The sequence below is a fragment of the Battus philenor genome, unplaced genomic scaffold, assembly GCF_028537555.1.
Source record: "Battus philenor isolate CCGP_79_NKW_IND1 unplaced genomic scaffold, ilBatPhil1.0.hap1 SCAF_15, whole genome shotgun sequence".
Taxonomy (NCBI): domain Eukaryota; kingdom Metazoa; phylum Arthropoda; class Insecta; order Lepidoptera; family Papilionidae; genus Battus; species Battus philenor.
Genome location: NW_027181677.1, coordinates 2,153,395 through 2,162,071, shown reverse-complemented (window position 1 = coordinate 2,162,071; position 8,677 = coordinate 2,153,395). Strand labels below are relative to the sequence as shown.

General features: G+C 32.2%; 2 non-coding genes across 2 annotated transcripts; one reads left to right on the top strand and one right to left on the bottom strand.

Moving 5' to 3' along the window:
- Positions 1-2,323: 2,323 nt before the first annotated feature.
- TRNAG-CCC (transfer RNA glycine (anticodon CCC)) lies at positions 2,324-2,394 on the top strand. Its single transcript has one exon. It is a non-coding gene; the product is annotated as a tRNA-Gly (tRNA).
- Positions 2,395-5,910: 3,516 nt separating this feature from the next.
- TRNAG-CCC (transfer RNA glycine (anticodon CCC)) lies at positions 5,911-5,981 on the bottom strand. Its single transcript has one exon. It is a non-coding gene; the product is annotated as a tRNA-Gly (tRNA).
- Positions 5,982-8,677: the final 2,696 nt, after the last annotated feature.

Sequence of the window (8,677 nt, the reverse complement as noted above, 5' to 3'; positions counted from 1 at the left end):
AAAGTCTGTACTGTACACTCTCCAGTGTCTGTCATTAAAAATTTAGATTCACAAAATACGTTTTTGTTATTTTTATTGTTGTAATTAGTGCCTAAAGGTACTCAATATATATGTTTTCATCGGTAACGTCTTTTCTACTTTCGTCGACAAAACTTATTTTCGTAAAAATTAATATATAAAAAAATCACGATTTTGTTGTATTGCAATCTTTTAGTTTTGCGTCAAAGTTATCATAGATATATGTGTCCACTGCAAGGTAAAAGCCTACTTCAGAGATAGCCACTAAAACCAGTTTTGCGCTGCCCGTATTCTACGACTTCCCGCGATGATAACCATGTCGACGGTCTACCTAGTGGAGAATCTACCCACGTCGAGTCTATCGGCTTGAAGTTTCCACTTAAGAATCTTTCGTCTCCAACAGCAGTCACTCATGAGCGATATACCTTACATACCTAATTTCCCATACCTAATTTCTGTCTATTTGTCTATTTGTTGTAATTGATGTTGTGTTGCTAGCCGGTCTAGGCTTTGTACAGCTTCATCGAAATTGAGCCCGTGGAAACAGAATGTCCACGGACTAAAAAATTTTACGCTGGGGATCATACCCCAGTTACGACGAAGACGTCTACATGCGGAAAACTATAACCGTATAGGTGTATAGTGTAATGAGTGGGGTGTTGAATTTGTAGCACCAAACGAGGACTACTCGGCGGTCGGCTCATTTCTGGTTCCATCACGAGGCGCAACTTCAAACATAACCCTCTTCATCATCACAAGATATTTCGGAGACATGTATTATTATAATTTTAAATTATATACAGTTAAGTAACATCATTTACATTTAACCTATATTTTTGAAAACTGTGCCATGAACCTGCAGTAAAAATTTTAGTACTATAAAACTGGTTATAATATTATAACAATTTATGATAGCACTAGATTATAATAGATCTACATTAAGATGTAAAAAGGCTGACATGGAACCTATTAAATATCGAACTGAACAACAAATAAGCGATAATTTTCATTAATGTCCAAAGTTTTATATCCAAAGCATCAGAAGTCAAGCGAAAATGGAATTAAAACTTTTCAATTGAGATCTGTTGGGTAACTTTAAATCTCTTAGCTTATACTTAGTGCTAACATAGATTGCCACTTTGCATCGGGAAACTGGATTTACTGTCATAGTTTGCAGGCTTTTTCAAGATTAATAATTTAAAGATTAATTGTTAAATTTTAAAATTATATTTGCCCACAGCTAATTATTAAGTTGAAGTTACAGTGGGCAGCATAAAACACAGGATCGATGACCGCTGGAGCCTTAATATCCTGAAATGGAGACCGTCCATCTACCAGAAGGACAAACGATCTTGAAAAGGTTAATGAAATCCACTGCAAGTCGTTTCACAAAGGATCTTTTTGGCTGGATAGTTTGAGATATTTATATCAGAATGTATATACGTATAAATTATAGAGGTAAAAACAGGTCGTGTTTACTGAATGTAAACCTTTGGTTACATAGCACGCAGAATAGATGACCGCCTAATCTTGAAGGTCCTATTAGATGGTTGTCTTCTGCCTAACTTGTTGTATGGACGCCACACATGGGGTTACACACATAAGAGAAAAGAAAAAATAAGGAAACACAGAGATCAATAGACAGAAGTACATTCAAAAACCACGAGGAGATATAAAATAAGGTCAGAAACAGGAGAAACAGGATTTTTATTTTTAAGTAATATACTATTTAGTGAATTTGTGACTTAGTTAATAACATATTTCGGGGTCAAGCATTTACGATCGTACGTGCCACTATTTAGGCTCCAACACCTCATATTATATCAAATAGTCATCTTCAAATATTCTAATAAAATGTAATAGGCTTTGACAAATATTTTGCGGTGGCTAATAATTTTTACATGCAGATTATTAAATACTTAGCAAAGTCTGAAAATGTTTATATCAAATTTTATTTCGCTAAATAACCCTCAGGTTCTAAATACGAAAGTCTACAACTAAATACAGTTATTTTGTTTATTTATTTAATGTCACCATACACTTTTGCCCTTAAACGAGAGACACCTTGTACCTCACAGTTTTTTTTTAATTTTCCTATTTACTATTTTAAATTACTTCACTCTATCTCCTATTATTGTTTTATGTGAATTTTAATTTTGATGTCATAATTATGCACGCGTGCTATTTGAATTTAGCATGATGCTTTAGCCTGTTTGTTTTTTTATTATTTTATATCTAATATAATTTAATACTATATTATTACTGCGCTTCTTTACTCTATATATATTTTAAAAATCCCAAACGAGCACTGCTGGTGTAGTGGTATCATGCAAGATTCCCATTCTTGCGACCCGGGTTCAATTTCCGGGCAGTGCACGTCTAATTTTATGTTTTAGACTATATACAGGTTGATTGGTTTATATATGTGAAAAGTGTGCTTTAATACTGTGAATACACTGCAAGTAATGTCGAGAGCAATTAATAGCAAAATCTTTTACAACTATTTTCAACGATCCTGTAAAATGATCACCCTGAAATATAGTACATTATTAAACTTTTTATTAAGAAATGCGATTGACCAAAAACTTTTTGCAGAAGTATGTATATTACAAATAATTTTAATAAAAAAAGATTAAAGATAAGTTTATCAAACATAGAATTCTTATTCGTCAACTTATTATCTGTTTATTTTTTTAATCTGTTTTGTTTTTGACTCTATTCTGCTTCGCAAGGTGTTATATTTGTGGCGAAAAAGCAGGGAGAAACTGCCCAAAAATATGTCGTAATTCGAATATTGTAAACGCTTATTTTACTATATTGTCATTACAATATTTATTATCAATATTCATAACGTAGACGGGTTGGTGATCGCAGTATTATGGTACGCTAATACTGCTGCCCATCCTCTGGAAACCTTTTTCTGAGCAGGGGAAATCATATGAAATTAATGCACGAACTGTCGATTATAAGATTATATGTAAGAAAAGGACAAATATTTAGCCACTTCCGCACATGCAGTGGTAGTCGTGCAACAAAGTGCACCGCCCGTCAGGCCGCTGACAAATGCGCATGCGGCAAACAATACGAACTACACAACTGCCACTGTCAAATCACTAAACACGTGTTTCACCCCTCCACGGGGCATCTTCAGGAGTTATGTTACACCGATTGGTGCCAAACCCAGAGGGAAACGAACTCGCGATCTACGATCGCAATTCTCAGTCCTCTACCGCTGGTCCACAACTGCTACCAGTGCAATGAATTACCAAAATATTAATATATAACAAAATGGCGTCTATGTTAACACCTTAGAAACATTGCAATAGTGCCAACTATAACTTATTCGCATTCGGAAGCGTTTATTTCCGTCACAAAATAACCAGTTATTGAAATCAGGATATAGCGAACGCAGATGCATACACGTGCTGATTTGCAAGCGGTCAATGACCGAGCTACAAAATTCTTTATACATATATTTATATATATATATAAATATATGTATATATATATAAACATACTAAAATTAAACATATTGTCTGCCATCGATATATGTATTTCGCGGCTTTTATAGTCTTTAGGAACAACCTTAATAATTCACTGTATACATAACTGATTTTTAATTTTAATTCAATATTTTTAAACACGCAGCCTTGAAGAAACCTTTTCAAATTAGGAACTCTTTTAGTTTTTAAAGTCGTAAGATAGATGTTTCCTCTTACGTGCGATGAATCTTCTCTTCATTCATTTTTTCTACCAGTTTACTTTTATTTAATGTAGTCTGATCTTTCTGTAATACTCACCTGTAATAACACATAACAGAACCATTGTTTACAACAAAACTTTTAATTTAATTTTGATTTATGTTTACTACAGGTGTACTTATTTGAATAAATAAACAAATGGAGTACATAATATAATAGGTAGTGTTTTGATCATGTTGGCCACTTTGTATAGAATGATTGCTAATTGTTTTATAACCTTTAAAGCCTTTTGCTGATAAATGAGATAAATAATTAAAACTGTTACAACAATATTTCTGTATATAGAAACACCTAAGGGTGCGATGATTTAAAACAGAGTTCCCCAAACATTTTTGTGTCGTAGACCCCTTGCCATGTTTTTCACACATGGCAAGGGGTCTACGACCCCTTACACATCTTAATTTATACATTTATTAATTGAATTTGAATTAAAAAGAATGATGTAAGTAAAAAGGTACTATCTTTGTATGTGTTGAGATCAACTATCGTGGACCCCCAAATTTTTTTTCGCTGACGTAGACCCCTTGCAGATTGTGATAGACCCCTAGAGGTCGATATAGACGACTTTAAGAATCACTGATTTAAAACATTAGGTTATCATAATATGTATTATATATTGTAGTCTTACGATTTAGGTCTCATTAATAAGCTAGCATAGTAGCAAGCATAGTTACGGAGGCATGGAAAGATATTTCTTTACATAAGAAGAATAATTGATAAGTTGAAGCGGCTATAGGGTTACCACCAGCACAAAGAACACACAGCCGTTGGGGCCCGAAAGTTCTAGAGTGAGAACAGAGACCGGCAAACGCATCGCAGGACGTACATCTTTAAGATAGACTGACAGCGTTTTAAGTTCCATAGAAGATTCTAGATGCAGGCCGCTTTCAACTGGTCCTATTGGAAGGAAGATTAATGACAGAGTGTCTAGACACGACATGTAAGTACGGGAAATACTCGCTGATCTAACAGCAAAAAAAATAGACTTATTTCCAATCATCTTTTATAAAGTGATCAATCTGAAATATAACATATTAATTTTTTTTCTATTAGCATGGGACATACCCTTTAATTCTAGCAGTAATAAATCTGCAGAGATAGATAATAATAATAAATTTTAATATGTAGTAATTTGAATTTGGAAACGCTTTTTTCTTTATACATTATCATTACTTTATTTATTATTTTTGTAACTACTCTGTAACGAGACATGAATTAATTGACAATGAGCTATATATTTAAATTTTTAAATGTTTTTCAAGCGTAATTAATTAACCAGTATTTTTTATGATTCCGTTCAACTCCTATCATGTAAATAAGGACCTCTTCCGCTGTCTTTATTTACATATTTTTTCTTGTTTTTTAATTACCATTATCATCTTTAGTCCTTCACAATGTCTTTTATTTTTCCTCTAATTTCTTTCATTATATCTTTCATACTTTCTTTCTATACATCGTCTCACTTCCTTCGCCTTCCTCCAGAGATTTACAACTTTACATTTATTATATTTATTATTTCTTTAACTATTTATTTCTTCTTGAATCTTATTTATTTTCTTACTATCTATATCCCTCTTAATTTACATTTCTTTTATCAGCTATTTCATCACTCTTGTTTCAGCCTGTATATTAAAACACGTAGTGTTTATATATAAATATCTTGATGTCCGTGTTGGTATAGTTTGACTGTAGTCAGACGTACGGTCCAAAGTAATTTATCACTCATACACGACGCCACTTTGATGTGGGATAATTTATAACATTAATATATTATCTACGCTTGCAAGGTGACATATTAAAATTTAAACCACATGTTAATAGTTGTTACTACCTGCACACAGATGACACATGAGTATTATACGTTCAGTGAATATGATATAACATGAATAATATACGATGACCATGGTAATGATTATAATATTTCATCATCATCATCACATTGACTTATAAACACCCACTACTGGGCATAGACCTCCCGTATTCAGTGACCCCCCATAAACTTAAGTAAGTTTGTACAAACAATGTAAGCGGACCGCCTTACATAGTTTTTACAAACTTACTTCAAGTTTGAGAGATAGTTTAATTCAATTTTGATGATATAAACATTAAATTAGCGCCAAAAAAGTATGCATGCACTGCCCGGGAATCGAACCCGGGTCGCAAGAATGGGAATCTTGCATGATACCACTACACCAGCAGTGCTTGTTCAGTGCTTGTCAAATTTGTGTTTACTCGTATTTCGGTATTACCAACTGTTCTATTAAATACTGAAGACATTTATAGAAAAAAATATCTCCGTCTTAAAAGAATATTTGATATCAAAAGTATTTAGCTGTAGCTTATATAAATTTACAATAATAGCCCGGTATGTAAGTAATGTGACGATCTTTAACACCGTACCTGCTCACAAACGAATACTACCATTACATTGTGGAATTTCTTGAGAGGCATACCAAGCGTATTGAATTATCTGCCGGCTTCCTTATTTCCCTAGACTTATATCCCAGGTCGTTCAGGGTCAAAGTGCTACATCTTCGACCACATTGTGGCTTCCCATCAGGCGAGTTGACGGTCAAACTTTGAGAAAATGCGTTATAAAAAAGTTAAAGAGAAACTTGTCAAGGAAACCGACTCTCATATCTACGGTTTAAAAAATCCGTAAAGTGATTCTCAATCCGCAATAGATCCGCGTGGGGGAATATAGCCGTGTTCCAACTGGGGAAACATACCCAATCTTCATCTGGAATGGTTAAAAATGTATATACATACAGAATGATTAATTATATAAGTAAAAGTTTTAAAGGGGTGAATGTATACCACATTTTCCCTTAACTAATGTATGGTATACCTTATTAAAAATCAATAGAATTTGAAATTATAAATACGTAATATTAATATAGTAAGAAAAAGCGTTTTTAAATTCGGATTATTACAATTGACAAATTGACAAATGCCCTATATATTAACTTCTTTAAAGCTTTTATATATATATATATATATATATATATATATATATATATATATATATATATATATATATATTTATATATATATATATATATATATATATATCTAATCACATTTATATTTTATTATTAATAAAGAATATATATTTTTTGATAATAATAATTCTTCTATCTATCCTTTCAGACTTTGGACTGACAGAAGTTATTGCTCTGTTGAATTCTAATAGACTAAATAAACAAGTATATCATATTTAAGATTGATCACTTTATACAAAGTGATTTGAAATAGATATTAATAGCTATTTAGGTCTACAGGAAATTTGTAAAAAAACTTACTAATTCTCACTGGAATGTTTTACTTCGTTTGAAAGAATGCTTATGTTTTTAAATAAAAAACTTTTTATTCTTATACTATATGAGTAAAATAGAAATGGAATGCTATATTATAACATATCATTGTAATTAACTCGTTAATATGTTCTGTTTGTTAACACCGCGCAAGGAAATGTAGGAACAGTGATAATATACACAACCATTTAATAATTTATACATTGGACAATATCGTTTATGTAAAGAAATATCTTCCTTAACCTATTTACGCAAAAGCCCTGTAGGGTGATTACGTATGATTATAACACTTTATATTCGAAATACGAAAATGAGATTGTCTTTATAAAGATGTTTATGTTTCTCTATATTTCCTAGTTGTGTTAAATTATATTTTTGGATTGAAGTAATGCATTTAAAAGTCATAGCTTATATTTTTATTACACTGCTACTAGGCAACAGCGTTCTCTGCGTATTATTAGGGGGATCGGAAAGTAACTTTATTTCTGTCAACGTATATTTATAAAATCCGATTGATTTGTTACCGCTCCGGTATTGATAATTTGTATACTAGATGGCAAAAGTTTGTAATTAAGAAAAAAGACTAATATTTAGCCACTTCCGCAATTGCATGGTAGTCGTGCAACAAAGTGCACCGCCCACCAGCCCGCTGATAAATGCGTATGCGGCAAACAATGCGAATTACACAACTGCCACCGTTAAATCACTCAACACGTGTTTCACCCCTCCACGGGGCATCTTCAGGAGTTATGTTACACCGATTAGTGCCAAACACATAGTCTTTGTCTATATTGGTCCTTCTCTTACTTAGGGTGGACTTCCACAAGGTAACGCCTGATTCCATTAAATAAAAGTTTGTAATAACGAAGGTGAATATATTGTTGATTATAAATAAAAACTTGTTGAAATAGTAGTCGTGTAAATTTAAATTAAAAAAGCGACATAACTTTCCGGTCCCCCTAATATAATATCACACTGCGATCGACAACCCTCATGTCAAGGTTGGTGATTATGGTATATACCATAGACATCTTTAGGAGGGCCTATGCTTCGTATAGGGCTTCTATGGGTTGAAATAACAACGATAATCCCTTTCAACTATTTATTTATAATTTTGTATATAATACTTAATAAAAAAGGAAAATAAGCACCTATGTTATAAATAGATTATCTTTATTATATTAAATTATTTCCCATTTGAAGACCTCTCGTTCTCTTATCATATTTTCGGACAGGGTTTTTGATTTCACTATGTGTTTAAATATCGTTTTATTTATTTTTCTTCCTTAGTCCGTTACATCTTGCATTCTATCTTCATTCTTCCTTCATATTTAAAGCACATCTTTTTAATCTTTGAGAAACACTGCCTATTCTTTCCTGGTAAGATTGTTAATTTATTGTAGGTATGTAGATATAATCAAATGTTATACATGTTTCTACACAATGTTTTTGTTCAACAATGTATTTGTTTGCCGGTAATCAAATGCGCGAACAACATTCTTTAGTTGCAGTAGTTAAAATAATACTACGATTATGATTGAACGGAAATCAATTTAAAAGTGTCAAAAACAAATAATTAAAACA